General features: G+C 30.3%; 2 long non-coding RNA genes across 4 annotated transcripts; both read left to right on the top strand.

Moving 5' to 3' along the window:
• The first annotated feature begins 1,759 nt into the window (after positions 1-1,759).
• LOC143257204 (uncharacterized) lies at positions 1,760-8,867 on the top strand. Of its 2 annotated transcripts, none has more exons than XR_013031736.1 (3): positions 1,760-2,549; positions 3,054-4,275; positions 8,802-8,867. It is a non-coding gene; the product is annotated as an uncharacterized LOC143257204 (long non-coding RNA). The 2 variants fall into 2 exon arrangements; XR_013031737.1 differs by having other exon boundaries at positions 2,976-4,275.
• A 168-nt stretch (positions 8,868-9,035) lies between these two features.
• Positions 9,036-19,213, top strand: LOC143257203 (uncharacterized). Of its 2 annotated transcripts, none has more exons than XR_013031735.1 (3): positions 9,036-9,285; positions 12,059-12,164; positions 18,051-19,213. It is a non-coding gene; the product is annotated as an uncharacterized LOC143257203 (long non-coding RNA). The 2 variants fall into 2 exon arrangements; XR_013031734.1 differs by lacking the exon at positions 18,051-19,213 and adding an exon at positions 13,532-13,634 and having other exon boundaries at positions 9,038-9,285.
• The last annotated feature ends 305 nt before the right edge of the window (positions 19,214-19,518 follow it).

The following is a 19,518-nucleotide window of genomic DNA, read 5'->3' as shown; positions in this document are numbered from 1 at the left end:
GTGCCAAATAAACTAAATAAAAAAATAAATAAAATTGTAAAAAGTATCAACATACCATCTTCATAAAATATTTAAGAAGGTGTTTTATTTGTGTTTGCACAGGAAGTTTTTATTACGATAGGTAAGATTCTCCCTTTTTTTTCTGTTTAAGTATAAATTTACTTTTAAATTACAAGTAATGTTTACAAATCTAAATGATCAATTACTTAAATGTACTGAGTTAGAATGTTTAAATCACACCGCCACTAAATAACATTTACCAGTCTCATGTCTTCTTTATATCTACGGTCAACATCTCTGATTAATTTGATTTTCACCCAAATTAATACAAAAAACTAGAAACTATGTCTAAGAATTATGAAAAACATTCCAATAGAGTAACTTGGCCCGGCATGGCCAAGTGTGTTAAAACGTTCGACTCGTAATCCGAGGGTCGCGGGTTCGAATCTCGGTCGCACCAAACATGCTCGCTCTCCCAGCCATGAGGGCGTTATAAGGCAGCAGTCAATCCAACTATTCGTTGGTAAAAGAGTAGCCCAATAGTTGGCGGTGGGTGGTGATGACTAGCTGCTTTCCCTCTAGAATTACACTGCTAAATTAGGGACGGCTAGCGCAGATAGCCCTCGAGTAGCTTTGCGCGAAATTCAAAAAACAAACACAAACTTATATCTGCTTTATACTCACGGCCAACATCTTTGATTAATTTGAATATTTTCACCCAAATTAACACAAAAGACTAGAAACCATGTCTAAAAAATTATGAAAAACATGTCAACAGAAGTAACTTTGAACTTCTATTACAAAATAGCTGTGTTTATTTGTCTTGAAGCAAAAAGATACAACACTTTTATTCATGTACACATAATTCAGTAACCCATAACATACTTTGGGGGGAAGAGGAACTCACACTGTACTTCATTTCAATTAAAGTGTTAATACCAATACCAGCCGACTTTAGAATACATTTTTCTCAAGTGGGTTTTTCCTCATCATGAATCAGTACAACGATTTCTTGCTGGTTTCATTTCCATAAATTTTGTTTCTAGTATACAGTATTACATTGGAAATGGCCCCTATCAAGAACTCGTACAACCCAAATTAAAAGAACATCTGTATTAGTTTTATATTATGATTTTATTTCCTACAGATACAATTGTACCGCTTTAGCCTCTCCAATCGTAATTAACAGAAGCAGTGACTGAGGGGGTTTTCGGTTGGAAACAAGTTGTGTAAAGGAACTGCTGTATTATTTCGTTTCTGGATATAATAGTACAGGTTTTTCACATTTGTAAGAGATAAAATAAATTTTGATACATTTGGGTTGGGTTTTGACAGCAAATATAATTAAGCAAAAATAATAATTTTTAATGTTAATTCTATTATAATATCTTACTTCTCTTTTTATAAGACGAAATATCAATATTTTTTAGGCTTCTTGTTCTTCACTAACTTTCCGAAATTCTTTTCGCTACGTTTAACGTTGCTAAGATACTCTATAGTATAATCAGTATTGACGTCATTACTTGCAAGTCATTGTTGAATTCTACTTGGTAGATGTCCAATCACAGTCATAGAAAATATGCAGGTAACAATACATATATGTTATTCATTTTTTTAATGAGTGTTTTCCCACAAGACATTAAAAGAAAAAAATTGGATAAATATTAACAAAGAATTGGGAGTTCGAATCCACCCGTTACATAACATGCTCGCTCTTTTATCCTTATTAATGTGTATTCTTTCATTCAAAAAGGACGTTATAAAGTCGGTAAATCCCATTTTAACCGCTCAAGAGTACGAGCCAAGTACCTTAAGCACCAAGATATGCCAGGTCGCTATGTGCTAAAGAAAATTAGTGGCGAAAGTATTCGAGTTTTATGTAGAATTTTGGAGAAGTTAGAGGCAATGAAAAGAATTGTAGATTATGGGAAATGGAAGCAGTAGTCAGAGGGTGAATACTTTATTAATATGAAAGGGATATATCAGATGACAGTGACTTTCAGGATGATAGAAAGAGTGCTATTAGTATTAGAGTAAAAAATAATGAATTTACTTGTTATGAACCTATTATGTTGACAAACAAATTTCAGAATTTGGATTCTGCATATGAACTGTTGGAGAGAATGAAAACAAAAGGATCAGAGAAGGATATGGAAGTTGTAGGTGATTTATCGACAAGATATATGGTTAGAATAATCTGTTGGTAAATGAGGACAAAATAATTAGATTATGCTATGTGGAGAATATAACTAAGAATTAACTGTGTAAATGAAGTTATAAGTAGGTCACTAGGGTTAAATGTTAGGTTTAGGTTTTAGTAAGTAAACTGTAAGGATGAGCAGACCGACTGGACTTGTATCGATCAAGTTCATCGGAAGAAGGGAGCTTTAGGAATGGGTGGTTTACATTTAAATACTGTAGCAGCTGGCTTGTTTTTTAAGACTATTAACTCGGCTATAAGGGAGGTTTTAAACTAAACTAAACAGTGGTGAGGGCCAGAAAAAAAACTTAACACAAAAGGAATACGAGGAAATGAAAAATTTAGCATGGTAAGTTAGTACAGAAGTAGTAGAAAAGGATAAAGTTGATTATTACTGTTGTAATGCTAGGAGTATAAGAGAAAAAGTATATGATTTTGAAGCACTGGTATTGGAAATAAATTTGGAAAAATTAGTTTTTCAAAGGAGATGTTTGTAAATGATGTCCATAAATTTACAGAAAACAAATTCACTAGGAATTTTGAGTAATTCTTTTAAATTTTAATTCTAAGTTGAAAATTGGTGGAGACTTTCAAAAGTTTGAGTTTACTCGGGATTGATTGGACATAACTGTTCTCATCTTTGTTCACAACTAATTATTTTGTGAACATCATTTCATTTTTATTAAACTTTTTTGCTACTGTGTTGTCTTAATGGATTACACTGACTATGTTACAAGTTTTCATTCTTTTTCATGGTTTTCCTTTGTCTGTAAAGAAACAATGTGTGGATGACGCTTTCACTGAAGCTTCATTTTTCCAGAATCTAAAGAGAGAAACATCTTTTCCTTCACAGGGCCTGGAGATCAGAGTCAGTTAAAGACAGTGTGGCAATATCCATCCTATTCTGCAAGAGTGATGTTAATTTGGAAATAGTTTTGTCTAAAATGAAGATCTACATATATGTACACATCAAACCTCTTTAATTACTTCAAAAGAATATTGAGACTGTAAGTCTTCTGATATGGTATGCTTAAGCAGCTAAACAATTCTTAATCTTTATTTACATTCACTTCTGAATATCCTAAAGTAAATGCGACAGAAAGGACATAAAGCAGGTATGGTTAAGTGTTATCAACTGAGAATTAGTACACTCTCTTATTAGGGATATAATAATGTATATAAATGTTATGTAACATTTTATAAAGTGATACATAATACAGTTATGAATATTGTAAAATATATTTTAAATTTTAATCTCCAATAGCTGTTTACCTATAAGTCATAAAATAAAAGGTTTTGTTCCAAAATATGATAGTTGCATGTAGATTGCACAGGGTATATCCCAATAGGCAATGGGTATATCTAGTGTAGAGTGCAACATTAATTTGCACTTTGATGGATTTTCATTCTGCCTCATTGATTTTCAAGTGAAGACCATGAGGACCCTTTTACTGTGGCCTGTATAACACATTCCCAATGCTGTGTTTTTTAGTGGAGTTTATCAACCATGTACAGTGTGACATTCCTAGCCACACTATACATGTAGCACTTCTGTGAGCCAGTTCAGATTTTGGACTGTGCTTAGGTGAAAGTCTTGAAGCTAGTGAGAAGTGAAAACATTTGTATAAAGACATACCTGATTTATGTCCCCTTCTGAATGTAAAGAAAGAACAAGGATAGTTTAAGCTGCTTAAGCATACCTTATCAGAACACTTACAGTCAAAATATTCCTTTGAATGAGAAAATTATGTGCAAATAGTCACGTATTTGTCACCAATATAATTTCAGTTTGTGTAAGCAAATTCGAAAATGCTAACATTAAAATGAAATTCCAGTACCTCAAATTTGAAGGCATTTGATGCTCTTTAGTTTAGTATTGTGGAAATATTTTGGGTTTTTTGGCAGTGTAGAAAATAGTTGAGCAAACCTTCACAAAAATAAAAAATTGTTTTAGCTGATGAAAATACATGTCAGTGACGTAGGAGTGGAATGGAATCAATGTGTCTTTGTACATATGCTGACATTATGAGAAGGTCAACTTGCAGAAAGTGTAGAGAAAACCTGTGAAAGGAACTGTTAGTATCATCTTTAGTGTTGTAAATTTAATATTTTTAAAGTCTTTTTATCTTTGGATGGAATGGTTGAATTGTGTTAAATTCAAGTAAATGACTTATTATTTATCACAAATGTACTTTTGTTAAAATGGTTGTGTATGTTGTTTGAAAAATATTTGTTTTACCTTATTTAATTAGAGGTGTAGTACAGATTGTGTGTGTTGCAATGTATTTATCTTACTATGGCTTATGTATCATGATATGATAAATATAAAACTATAATAGATCTACCATCTGACATCAAATGTAAGCTTATAGCAGTCTTTTGTCAAAATATCAGAGATTGCCTGTTGTCACTCAATAAATCTGATGACCATTGATGCAAATGACCCCAAAATAAAACATGTTTAACCAAAATTACTACAAATTTAAATATGCAAGATGATATATAGAAATACACTTATGATAGTTATCTAATTATGATGTTGCATTAATTTCGTTCTTGAAAGTCAAAAGGCCTCATTTACTTAATTTGATATCAATATATTATACTTTTCTATAACAGAGTTCAAATCAGTTTATTTATAACACTCATAACAAGCTTACACTTAGTTATAATGTTATTTGTAAAACTATTCTGCAGTATTTGTAGTGCTTATTTCTGTAGCTTAATATAAAGAAACAACAACATTTAAGCAAATATTAATCATTTTCAAAATTACTTGTTTTTGCATTGAAATTATTGCAGTTATATTTATTTTAGTATAAAAACAAAATGTTTGATACTCAAAATAACCATGTTTTCTACAGTTATAGAGTGTGCTAGCCTTGGTTTTATTAGCACTGACAACTGTGTTTTAATGCTAAACTACCAATATTGTTTTACAAACATAGACCTTATAATTAAATATAAACCCTAAGCTATATTTTGAAATAAAAATATAATCATTCTGATAAAACTTATTCTTCTTAAATTTTATACAAATCCATGTTTGCTATGGTTGAATAAAACACAACTAAACATGTCATATGTGTGATGTATATTTAAGGATAAAAATGTTTAGCTTTGTTCCTTTAGTATTTATCCTTGACCAGCATTACAAGTGAAAGACAAAATTCCATGAAACTGTTATAATTTAATGACAAGTAGTAAATTGAATGATATCTTGGTTAATAGTTATTTTAAATATTAAAAGTTTGTTACCCAGAAAGGTTAAGATTTTTTTCTTTTGTTTTATGTGTATACATGGTTGTTAAATTGTGTTATATTAGCTGACATTACAGTAGTTTTATTAGTTGTTGATGTTTTGAATCAGGTATTAATATTTCAAAATTATTATAAAGACACTCATTAAAATATCTAACATCTACTCATAGCCCCATAAAATTAACAATTGAGTGCTAAAACTCACTGTGAAGTCTGTCTTAAGATCTCTTTCACAGTTAAAAGAACAAAAATATATGTATGTATATAAATAAGATCTAGGCTGAATATTTTTATAAAGTGATATTTTTTTTAATTTGTTTTAATTTCAAAGTTTTCTGATCATAGCTGTCAGTTCTTCTTATATTGCTGTTGTAAATCATATACTAGAAAATTAGTTTCTTGTTTGTGTTATGATATGCCTTAATATTTCATGTTAAATCTCAAATAAATATTAACTTTGTCTTTACTGAATTAATTTTAACATTTTTAATGTTTGTTAATAGAAGGAGGTAAATGAAGTTAATGCAGTCGATTTGGTATTGGGCTTGTAAATAATATAATGCAAAATTAGTTTCCTGTTTAAGTTATTTTATTATATGCAGCATTGCTGTTATTGTGCAGGAAGTGGCTGGCTTTGTTCTACATTTTGTACCTTAGAGCCTGGATGTTTGGCCTCTTGCTTTTTAACTTATTTTTTCAACTTGTTGTGTCTTTGGAAGATTTTGTTCAGCATTTCCAACAGCTTTCTTTTACTTTTTGTTATTCAGATGAGGATCAGATAACTGTAGGATAATTCCATGTCAAATCATCAAGGGGGCTGGAGGTGACCCCCACAGAATTCCTCGAAAAATTTCACATGTGCTCATTTACCTATATAATGAAATATTGCCAAAGATTAGATCAGTATCTCTAATAGTTTCTGATTTACAGCACTGTAAAATCTAATTATTTTTTTTTTTTGTGTGCGAATTCGTTTTCGGGCAAACTTGGCTACCTAAAGCTGCAACAGTAATGGTGGTAGAAGGCTGAAATGTGCTACACTGACTGAATTAATCTCACAGAATTCAAAATGGTCTCAAACCAAGTTTATCTCTCTGAGGATTTGCATAGTGAGGCTGTAAACTCACCTGAAAACCAAAATCATAAAAACATTGGTTTATTTAAGAAGTCATAGCTCTTAAGACATAATATGATACAAAGCTGAATTTTGTTTACAAATTTCCTATGACATATCAGTTGATAAATAAGCAATTGTTGTAGTTAAAGTCTATTAGATCTCCTGTAAAGAATGTAGTTGCATGCAACTTTTACAATTTAACTAAAAAATAGCCCTACTTCTGGCCACAGTTTGACCATGTCACCAGTTATTCAGCCTTTTCAGATTTTACCATATATTCTTACATCTCTGAATATGATCTACAAAAACAATCAGGATGGTGTTCAACCTACTTTTGAGTTATAATTTTTTAAAGTATCCTGTGACCATACGTTGTTTACTTGAAAAAAAACAAACTTCAATTCAGGTGTGTTACTGTGTGCAAATATATCCATACAATTTTGAAATAATTTATGAATACCATTGAAATATTGTAATCAGACTTTACCATATATTCTTACATCTCTGAACATGATCTTCAAAAAGTTCAATGTTGTGTAAAATAATAAATTATCAAATTTTAAGTGTCTGATATGCACCATTGGGCAAGAACCACATTCAGGGCATTCAGTTCTTTCTTGTCAATCAGGAATCAGTCCTGCAGAATTGTGTAAAGTTTGATCTACTTGAGCACTATGAAAATGCAAAACTGTGGTAGGTATTAGGTCACATCATAGCTTTATTCCCCACTCTACCAACACATTCTATATGAGAAGGTTATCAGATGATGATGTGTACACAGTTGTAACTGTTGGTAGTAGCAGTGAAAGTGATGCTACAGCAGCTCAAATGGAGTCTAATGATAGCAATGACAATTATCAGCCAGGGAAATATGTGGCATGCTTATACGATCATGAATGGTATATGGGAAACATAAAAGATAGATCCAATGAACATTCCGATGTGTTGGTGTCATTTATGAAGAAATCAAGAAACGAACTGTTCTCATGGCCTGCAAGGTCACATAAAGATGAAAGCTGGATTCCTTTCCAACATATTCTTTGTCTGATAAGTGCACCTACCTTGCATGGCAGTAGTGCTTGCCACTATGTTCTAAGTCAAAGTGATCTCAACATAATCAAACTTGAATTTTATACTTTTACAACATAAGCAATTAAGATATAACCCATACTATCCAGGAACAAAATTTGTGTTTCATAGTGTAACTATTCAAATGAAGAAGAAAAATTTTCATCATCATCAAATATAATAATTTAAAGCTTTAAATGCAATTTAAATAGTGAATCAAAATCCATTGGTTCCCAGTGGGTAAATTGTCATGATTTGGATCCATTTATTCATTCTTTTGATGGTATAAATGCTGGACTCGCAGATAAATTTAGTCTCATGGATGAATCTAAAGAATATGAATTTTTTTACTGCTATATTTGATCAAAGTATAATGAGTCATATTTTGTGAGAAACACATATTATGAGTTTTAGAGATCCTTGAATTCTGAAGAAAGTTAAAGTAACACTCCCTCTACTTCATGAAGTAAGAAATGGGAAGATACAAAGTATTGAGGAAATTTACACTTTTTTTTTGCTTTGTCGATGCTTATTTCTCATTTAAAAAAGCACGTGTTGGTTGATTATTGGAAGAATGACCTCTTGTAGGAACTCCGGTTTTTCCAAAATACATTACTTGAGATTGATTCATGAAGATTTTAGATATTTGCACTTTGAAATAACAAAACCAAATGCAAATGATTGATTATATTATGGAAAGGTCATATATATTGATAATTATTACACAAGTCTGGAATTATGCAACATTCTCTTTGAAAGTAAGACATGCCTCTGAAAAGGGAGATATTAAGAAGAAAGGAAATATTTTAGCAATTCAATGGAAAGACAAATGTCGTGTTACTTTGCTTACTACAATACATGAAGGTGAAATGAAATACAGTGGAAAGGATGATTACAAAACTAAACAACCAATAACTAAACCTGATGTGGGTTTAGATTATACTATCAAAATGAGGCTAGTTGAAAAAAGTGACATGCAAATTGGATAAAATGGTTGCCTTTGTAAATGTGTGAAATGGTACAAGAAGCTCTTTTTTCACCTTATTAATATCTCAATTTTGAATTCGTATAAAATGTGTCTAGTAAATACTGGTGAAAAGTCATCATGATTTTTATTTTTAGTAGTGATAACCATAACTTTATTATTTTTTTCAGCATCATTAGACCTTGAAGATGAAAAGCTTCTTGAAGAAGACAACCTTGGACCACAAGATTCCAAAGGTTTGTTTTGTTCATCGACAAACTGGTTTAAGTATCTTTGTTATATAGGTTCATTGGTATATCATGTAAAAAAAAGTAATGTGATAACAACATATTTGCATGTGATACCATCAGTTGCATATTTTCTGATTTTCTTCATTAATACAAGTAATATATGAATTTTTGTTGTTTTAGTAATACTTGACAAAAGTTGAAATTTTTGTTTTCTGAAGTTAAGTAAAAAGATAAAACTGAATGATTATTGAAGTATAACCTTACTGTTCATTTTCTGAAAGAATTTAATCAAAGGTATTAAGATAATTTATTGTGTGCCTAGATCACGACATCACAACAAAGCTGGACCTTGGCTGAAGAAAACTGAGTACATTTCTACAGAGTTCAACAGATATGGAGTTTCTAACGACAAAACTGAAACAAAGTAAGTGTATACACGAGTCCTGAAAATGGAGTATATTTACTTGTGCGTAAGAAAAATTAGGGTGTAATATAATGCTCTTGGTATTCTGTTTATATACATTTATATTATTTGTAATTTTGACTGTTGCTTTTCCATGTGTTATGAAATTAATGTCTTTACTTTTTTTCTCATTTTAAAAGTATTAGCTTCTGGTATTATTATTAAATACAAAAGCAAGTTCTGTTACTTCAAGATCATTATTCTGTACATCAGAATGCATGTATAATTACAACTTTCCAATTTAAGTTTCTTCTACAACAGTCAGTTCTTATTTAAAAAGCTAAAGCTTATTTACATACCAGTTAGGTATATGTATTATGTTTCATTATGTTTTTATAAAACTTTGAGCTGTTGTAACATTAACACAGTGTTCCATTTTTTCTCTGATCTTTTTTCACTGGATTCATTAAACAAACGTGTAAGGTAACAGATATTTTCCTTCTTTAGACAGCTGTACTAAATGTTTTACATTACTATTTTCTAAGCTAGTCCTCAATCTGTTTTTAACTACTTAGCTTTTGATATGGGCTAGGTGTACTGCACTTAACTGCTGAGCATTAAAGTAACCAAGAGATTAGTGATGCAATAACTTTTGATAATGTAAGCATATATTCATTAAATTTCATGTACTATTAGTACATTTTACGAGTCTTTTTGGAGATAAAAGTTGGAGTTTTTAATTAAGTACTTTTAAAATAAATTTCTCCAGGAACATGTGTAGTCAGTGTTGACTGCTCTAAGTTCAAAGTGAGTTTTATGTTAGTGTTAAAAATACTTTTATGCATCCTAGAATTGTCATATTTGGTTTGCATAATTTGTGAAATCTCATAAATAGTTATGATTTTTTTTAAAGGAAATCATTATATTTTAGCTGTTAATTTCTCTACCCTAGCTTTAAACTAGGTTGATCAATTTGACCAACCTCATAACCACAATAAAAATCAGGAAATAAATCTAAATTACTTTTTTTTCTTTCTTGAGTGACTGCAGGTTGTAACAGGAAACTGTATTTGTTTATCCTAAATATCTTAAAATTAATAACTGTATACACCAATTTATATGTTTTATTGATATTTGAATCATGTCTTACTAATAATTCTGTCAAATAAGTTTTAAATTATTCCATTAACAAACAGCTCCCATTATACTGGTATCAAATTATTTAATGCATGAGCTGCCTGCTAGCATACCCTGTGTAGAATTTTTATGTTTTTGCTTCATTATCTTACCTAATCTTGCCTGATCTAATAAGTTTCTAATTTTTATACATTTTACTTACTTTTATAATAATAGTTAAAGAATACTCATGAAAAATAAGAAATATATTACTTACCTGAGTCTTCTCTTTTGGCTGTTGACTGGCATTGCATCAGTATAGTTATTTATGATTTGTTGGTTATTCAACTGTTTATATAAAACCTTACAAATATTTTGTTTGGTATCATCCACATTAGAAATTTTAAAAAAACTTAGCAATCTATGACCAGCAGCGACCAAGTTCAAAGGTCATAACTGGAAGAGATAATTGTTTGCTTTACTTCTTTAGTTATTGTTCTATATTTTAAGAAAAGTTTCAAAACTTGTCTCTAAATAGTAATAATGTGTGTGTGTGTGTGTGTTTAATAGTTTAAATGTTACTGTATAATACAAAATATTAGTCCACTGAAACACAACCAAGAATGGGCCAATTTTATATTATTGGATACGGTAACATGATTGGATTACATTACTAAAAGTCTGCCAAATTTTATCTTATAGCAGTTTTAACATTTATCATCTGATTAATCATTCATAAACTTTAAAAAAAATGTAATGAAAGTATAGCAGCTTAAAATGTTGAATAGGGCTAACATTTAGGTCATAACAGTTAGCATATACATGTATTGTTCAAGCATATATGTCTAACAAGAGCTAAAAGCTGAAAATATGTGCACCCACATGTTAAGGATTATGTATTGAATTGGTTAATGAGCAAACTTGTAAATTTCAACCAAGAAAATTTGTATGTCCTGTACATGCCTTTTGACATATTTTCAATTTCTAATAATATTCTTGAATCTGATCAGTAAATACACTGAAAAGTCTTCATTGTAAGTAGCTCTGAATGAGACACATAGGTATATATAAACAGTGATTTAATTGGTTGGTATTTCTCTGATCTGTTATGCTCACTTTATGTTCTTGCCTTATGTAGTCTAAAAATATTCAACTTCAAATGTTCTTAGTTGTCAGACAGTATAATTTTTGAAAGTGATTATACAGTACATAGGACTTAGACTATTTCTTGTATTTGAAATTGAACTGAAATGTTTTACACAGTTTACCATCTTAATGTAACCATTAAAAAAAGCATATTCTTGAAATTCAAGTATATTCTTTTCTTTTTGAAGTATGTTTTTCCAAACGTATTGATTTTTAGTTAAATTTAATTAGGTATTATCAGAGTTTTGAGATACCTGTCTTGCAGTTTTTACTTAATTATACTTTTAGTATATGCTAATTTACTGTTTTTTCTTAATATTTAGTTAATTGTCTTTTAACATTTGTGAAAATAGCTATTAAATTAAATTTTACTGTGATTTAAAAAACGACATTCTTGAAGAGTTTTCTTATTCTATAATATCTCTAAACATAGGTTTAACTGTAGTTACAGATCAGTCATACAATACACTCATTAGACTCACACTTTACATTTGTATTTCAATTATTGTTTATTTCACCTACCTTTCTGCAGAGTTGGATACAATGTCAAGAAATTGTTCAAAGAAGAAAACCTTTATATGGACAGAGAAAGTCAAATTAATGCTATTAATAAAACTTTTGAAGATGCCCAGAAACCTGTAAGTAGTATAATAACATTTTAGTAACTCTCCTAATACATTAATATATGTGTGTGCATGTGTGAAAATAGTCAACAAGCACATTAACAGTAAATGTATTTATCCTTCTACTTTTCTGTATGTTGTTAATATCACCTGATTTTTTGTCCTGTCTCAATGAGAGTACTTGATAAAATGCAAAGAACCTAGCACAAACTTACTAAATTATATCTCATTTCTGCTTAAATAATGTGGAATAATTTTTATATCTTATTTTTATGGTTTTTACAGGTTGGGAAGTTTTCAAAATTTTGTGAGATGTTGTTTTGAGATAACATTAAAATACCTTATTTAATATTTTTCAATATGTACTCTACATCTGTCCAATTCATTAACATTCATTTACATACTTTTTTTGATACTTTACTAATTGCAGTAGTCATTACTCTTAGCTATAAGTCACAAGAAAAATCAGAAAATTTAACAAAGATCTATTGATGACCTTGAATCTCACCTTTCTAAATGACATCACTATTTGTAATTTTTACTAACAATATTCGTGGTCAAATTCAGCTTATATTTAACAAATACAGTTTTTAATAAATAATAAGTTTATTTCTGTGAATTGTTTGAATACAATGAATTCAAATGTGATAAAAATATTCAAAAAAAGCAAGATTTAATCAGTACAAGAAATTAAAACATTTCATAATATTGAAATTACCTAATGACAGTTTTGTTTTTAACTGTTCCATTTGCTTTTTTTGTGCTGGCACTGACAAAGTGAAAGTATTAGACAGCCTATATAAAATATACAGTCCCTCTACCCTATAGGGCAGTGATTAGTTTGGTAATGTTTGTCATCAAATCTGCCAAATAACCTTTCATGATCTTGTTGCTGAGATTTAAGGTTATTTATTGGTTTGCTTTCTGACAGTTCTGAGCTTTGTTAGAACAATAGAATGCACAGACATCTGATGTAAATCCCAGTAATAGTACACCTTAAAAAATATCTGGTTCTCATTACCAGCAGAATTTTATCCTTGATCAGAATTCTCATGTTTTCAAGATGGTGGATGATACACAAGTCTTTGGCATGTGTTCCACTGTCCATTGGACACTTGCACTGTGGGAGGCATCCTCTCTCAGGACATAATACATCCTAAAGGTCATTTTCTAACTGTTTGTCTACATTTATTCATATTTTCTCAAGATATTTACAAAACTTTAATATACTTTAACTCAATGAGGTTTTTTGAACTGCTTTGATGTACCTGTTGTTAAATTGCATTACAAAAATAAAAACAAACTTCTAGGGAAATACTTTGAATTACTTTCTATAGGTTGTATAGCTTCTGCAACTAAAATGTTTTTGTTCATTTTTGAAGTTATCAATGCTGACTGAAGGATGGAGACCATATTTCAGAATGATGAGAAACAAGTTTAGTAAAATATATTTTTTACTCAACATTTTATAACTGGTGCTTTTTTCAAGGATCTTTGAGCATCATATGTTAAAAAACTGATTTTAAATAGGAGTAACTGGTTAATATCCTATAAAATGACTTCTGTAATGTCTGTCAATAAATAACAAAAAAAGTGGTTGAAATTTATTTTTCTTGAATATCTTGTTTTATATGTGATATATTTGAATTTGCAGCTTTGAAATTTCAAAAGATTTCATTGTAATATCTTTTTTTTAAGTATTCTACATTCTTATAAAACATTTTGTAAAGTATTTATTATATAAAAATGTATATTTTATCTTTGCTTTAAATTGGAAAAGTAAAACTGAAATTACAAAAATTAAGTATGATGTACAGGTGGCAATGCTAGAAAATACACAAACAAGGGAGGGTTGTAATATTAACTCAAGTAGCTACTTGTGTAGGAAGTTTTGTATGTTTTTTTGTATTCAAACCGCACCTTGTTTCTGTACTTTCTAGCACTGCCATCTCTACACTACACTATACTTATTTTTAAAAATCTTTTGTTTGCTACTTTATAAATTGAACTTTCAAAACAACAATTAAAGAATTTGAAAATTGAAGTAAATGGGAAGTATTTTAATTGTTTTTCAAAATAATGTCTCACAATAAAAGTTCTGAAATTTTAAAAAACAAAAAAATACTACTAATAAGTCAAATTATATGGTTTGTTGCATGCAGAATCTTCATACATTACTTAGAACTTTATACTGTTCTCATGCAATTTAAGTAAATATTTCATTGTAAAAGTGACGGACAAGGATATCAGTTATATTTTTTCAGTAAAGAAAGGGTAAACATTTCAAGAAGGTCACCATTTGAATGAACAAATCCGAGAAATGCTTTGTGCTGTGCCTCAAACAGTCCAGTTATTGATCAAACTAGACATTTAGAAGATAAGTAGCCTAATGACTAACTGTGGGAATTTTATCTGAGTTGTCCTACAACATTTTGGCTTCATAAAGAAATGAACCATCATTCAAACCAAGTTCAGAACTCAAAAGCAAAACTTCAAGAAAGTTGACTGTTTTTATAGATGACTTGCACTTCCTAACTGGATTACATGTTTCACAATGGAAGCTGCAAGTGTCAGTGATATCATTTTCTATAAGCTTTTGGGGGTCACCCTCCTTACTGTATGGGGATATTCATATAGCTTTACTTGCACTAATTACCATTTCTGTGTCAACTAGATTTGCAGTAGTTATATCAAGCTTTTCACATGTAAGGAAGAAGCCTACATCAGTAGTTTCAATGGTAACGAATTCAACCAGAATAATTTTCAGAGATCACAGCTGTCTGTGGATCAGTCATGACTATGCCAAGCTTTTGAGAGATCCACTATACTGAGCACTACATCAGATAAAACCATGGGATGCCATGCTTGAGGAAAAAAGTATCCATTAGTAGCTTTGCTAATAATTCCTTCAGTCAAATTAACCATTAGAAATGCCAGTATCTCAAAATGCTTGAACTCAAACAGGCTTTCCTTCCACCAATACCATCTGAATTTTAACTCTGGTCTTTTCAGAGCCTCGATGAATAGTTTTTCATAGCAGCATGAAGTGTTTCTTCTCCACATCTCTAGGTGACTTTTTGAACAAGAGGGATGAAGTCCATGCTTTGACAGTAAACTAAATGCACATTTTGAGAGGAATTATTTGTAAAATTGTGTAAGGTAAGAGAGGGAGAACATGCAATTCTATAAAATCCCACAACAGTCACAGGAAGTCATATAAAGCCACAACATAAATTAATGATGTCCATGTTGGAGTTTGGGTATTGAGCTGGTGAGTATAGGAGTCCAATCGAATTCCAAGATATGGTGATCAGTTTGTTTCATAAAGGACTGAATGGCATTTATTATATGATGATAAAATTACACTGATAGAAAGTGAATTTTTGGTTGGTCAGCCAGAACTCTAGTTGTTTCTTCTTTGTATCAGGTAGTTCAAGTAAAACCACTACTCTAAGAGATGAATATGGTTGTCTCTAATCTAAAATTAGGCACTGGTATCTAAGGTTTAGACTTGTTGTGGAAATTAAAATCGGCGTGACCTGTGAAATAAGCTTTGGCCTTTTAATGAAACAATCCAGTGCCAACATGTTAGCATAAATATCTTCAGAAAGGAGCACTATTACTTCTCAATCTATAAGTAGTATTTCAGATTCTTTTAAAAAGCCAATGTTTAGTGTGTAGTTGGTGTTTGATGTGGTAATGGAACCAATATGTGAAACACATTGTTTTTGTCCATAAATAAAGCTGCATTTGTTCACAACACCAAAGGCTTGCTTTGTGTCAGTACTAATCTGTAATTACAGGGAAATGGCTATTCATTTTGCTGCTAAAATAATTATCAGCTCATTGAATGCAATGGAAATGACTAGAATAAACTGTTGCTTGTGTTGCTTCAGATGCATTGTGACCAAGGACAGATCCATGGGTACCTAAACATCTGACATCACTATTTGAGAATTGTACAGATAATTTGGGCTCGTTGTAGTAACAAGAACATAGTAAATATTGAATAAATTTTCCAACATGTATGTCGGATCTTATAGCCAACTGTATCCAATATCAGTAACATGCTACATAGTCAATAGATGTATCTAAGTAAGTGTAAACAGTATGTGTGTATCTAGTACTGAAAGGAAGTGTATGTGGTTAAATCTTTAGTGTGTGTCTGGTCATAAAAGTCTGGTCAAAAATAGGGTATTCATGTACATACTGGAAGATGTCCACTTGTCTAATGCATTACACCTTGCTTCCAGGAACTTGCTAGTGAAACAAGAGCAGATGTAAAACTGCTCCCAGATTAAAAAGTTTTTATAAACTTTTGTTGTACCATTTGGGTTGCATAATGTACTTGCCATTTTTGAGAGTTTGACAGAGAGGATTAGAGTTGGATAAATGTCTCATTTATATGGATAACATTTTAGTGTTTTTTTGTAGACTACAGTATACAATCAATGGTTTTTCAATAGGTAAAGAAAGCATGCTTGAAGTACATATCAGAATAGTATGTGCTTATATGTACTCTGAATTTCTCAGTCACATTTTGAGGGGGGCATTGGAATGTTTATGGATCATAACAGTAAGGAACAGCTCCATCTTGTGAGAGAATATTGTGCAATTTCTCCAGCTGAAGTAAATTTTAGGTTGACTATCCAAACTGTTCAGTCAATCTAATGGGATTTCATTGTTAACAAATATTCTAGTTAATCATAGCAGCATTGTCAGGCTGGAGTATAACATGTTATCCTGTGTATACAAAGAATTAACTACTGTCATCTTGTATTTGTCAAACCATAGTATCACTGATTGTATGGTATAAAGTTTACCATTCAAATGAACCATATATCATTTAAATGGCTTATGAATTTCAATAATGTGTAAGAGATATCCACATTTAGAATTACAATGCTGTATGAGGACAACCTTGTACGTTTTCACTAGGTCAAGCAGATGGATTGTCTAACAAATAGTGAAAATCCAGATTCTGAAATACATTGCAGCAGTGACAACAACCATATACTTTATGATGATTTCCTTGTGGTTGTACTTCACATTAAAAGAGCTCTGGCAGGAGCTTTCCAAAGATTGTGATCTAACTTGAGTGTTACTTGTCATGCAACAATAAGAAGGGTAACTATTAAACATTGAAGAACGTAGTCTTGGTTCCCATACCATTATATGAGCAATTACAAATGCAGGTAGTGCATACTATAGAGTAGTGGTTTTGAAACTGTGATATAACTACTGGTCCCCAGAATTCTGAGGTAGGAGATACTCTGATGCAAAACTGAAAGCCATTAGTTGTGCCAATGTATGGAACTAATTTTCAAGCTACACCTGCATTAAGGTATTACAAGAGAGTTTAAACTCCTTGTTAGAGTTGTATGGTCAACTTTATAAAAATAGATGTAGATAGTTCTTTACTGGAGATGAATAAAAGAGATTGGTATGTACAGTTTTATCAGTTACTATATTAAGGAGTCAGTTGTTACTTCAACACAGTCTCTTGCTAATTAGTGGAAAACATAATTTTGAGCAACCAGATTGTTCAGTGACTCAGTTTTAACAACCAGTACACAAATATGTACTTTTTTGCATATTTAAAATTATAAAATTTACCAAGAAGAAAAGTAAATCTAGTTTATCATGTAATATTTTTACTTGCCACTAAAATAAACCATTTTTGATTGATTTCTGGGATGGGTAAATAGAAAAATAAGACTTGGACATCATATAATGCTGATTTGTAGTGTATGTCTTGAAAACAGCACACTGAATCAAGCCATTTACTTATACAATAGAAAATTGTTTTACAGTTCAGAGTAAATAGAATTTTATGCAGCATATACGATCTATACAAACAGTGGCAATATATATATATATATATATTTTTTTTTTTGTTAGATTGAGAAACATTTCAGTAAACCTGAGTCTATCCACTGAAGTATTCTATTTCCTGACTTTGAGGTTAGTATAATAGCTTTTATTCAAGAGTGTAAGTTATCCCTATTATTATTAATAATTGTATTACCTAAACCAATAGGAAGTATTTATAAAATAATAATAATCTTAGCCACAAGAATGGAAACTTACCCTTATTTAACCCTTCATACTCAATGCCTAAAATTAGTGTGCCAAATCTCAACATCAACATTTCAAAAATTGTGATTTAGAGCCTCAAATTACCTCCAAAATAAAACTGTAAATGATATTCTGATATTTTAATTATTTGTTTGTTTTTAAGTTTTATTAACATTTGTTTCAGATGAAGTACTTAAAAAAGAATAGAAACTGTTAGCCCTAATTTTTTCCCATTATAATTTTATTGTTGGTGGTACGTATTAAATTTCACACCTATGCAAGTGCACTTTGTTAGTAAAAGACTTTAAGCCAAAAATCTAGTAATTTTATATTTGTTTAAGGCTATCTTAGTTCATATAATTTGAAAGCAGAGAATTTGATCATGTCAAAACTCTAAAGGCAACTATTCCCACGTTTTCTTTTGCAATTTTCAAATTTCTAAATACATTTTGAGACATCTCAAAGTTAAGCAGGGTTTTGTCTTATAAGTTATTAAAAATTTATTATTTGTATGCCATGAAAAAGTAGTAACTTAACAGTTTCCTTCGTTGTTTATTTATTTATTTTATTAACTCTCACTACAGACTCAATATAATATACATGAGTTAGTCTACATATTTGCACATGTTAAGTGTTTGCACTATAACTTTTGATACAGCACGTGTCTTCACAAAATTTGGTAAACTTTAGGTAAAGATTATAAGTTTTTGTACACAGAAAATCAGATTTCTAATTAAATATTTTTACTAAATATTTGTTTGTGAAAATTGTTTTGTTACTAGTCCAAGTACAAAGGGTTTTGTGTTATAGTTAAGAAAACTATTCTTCGTTGTAAAAATCTTGGATATTATTTGCTTAATCTCTAGAACCTTCTAAATACATTTCAAATCTTTGTTTTTAGTAAGATTTGACATTTCATGTTTTTTTCTATACCATTTTGGGGTCTATGAACTGACCAACATCATAACCATCATAAAAAAAAAAAATAGAAATATAAATTATTTTTTGTTTTCATGCTGGAATGATTACATAGTATAACACAAAAATACAAATGTTTAGTTTAAGTTGATTAAGTCTCATAATGCTATATATTTAATATTTTATATTATAAGTTGATCCTTCCAGTCATGCCCAGCTAACATTACATAAATTGCATTGATGAGGTGCAAGTGTAATTCATGATATGTATTCAATAATATAAATTGACTTTAGTCTTCTGTCTTATTGTTTTAGTGGAGTAGTATTTTGTGGAATATAAGGTGTGAATGAAATTATGGCGATAGTAGCGTCA

This window comes from Tachypleus tridentatus, chromosome 7, assembly GCF_004210375.1.
Source record: "Tachypleus tridentatus isolate NWPU-2018 chromosome 7, ASM421037v1, whole genome shotgun sequence".
Classification (NCBI taxonomy): Eukaryota; Metazoa; Arthropoda; class Merostomata; order Xiphosura; family Limulidae; genus Tachypleus; species Tachypleus tridentatus.
The sequence above is the reverse complement of the archived record's forward strand: the minus strand, read 5'-3'. Positions and strand labels throughout refer to the sequence as shown.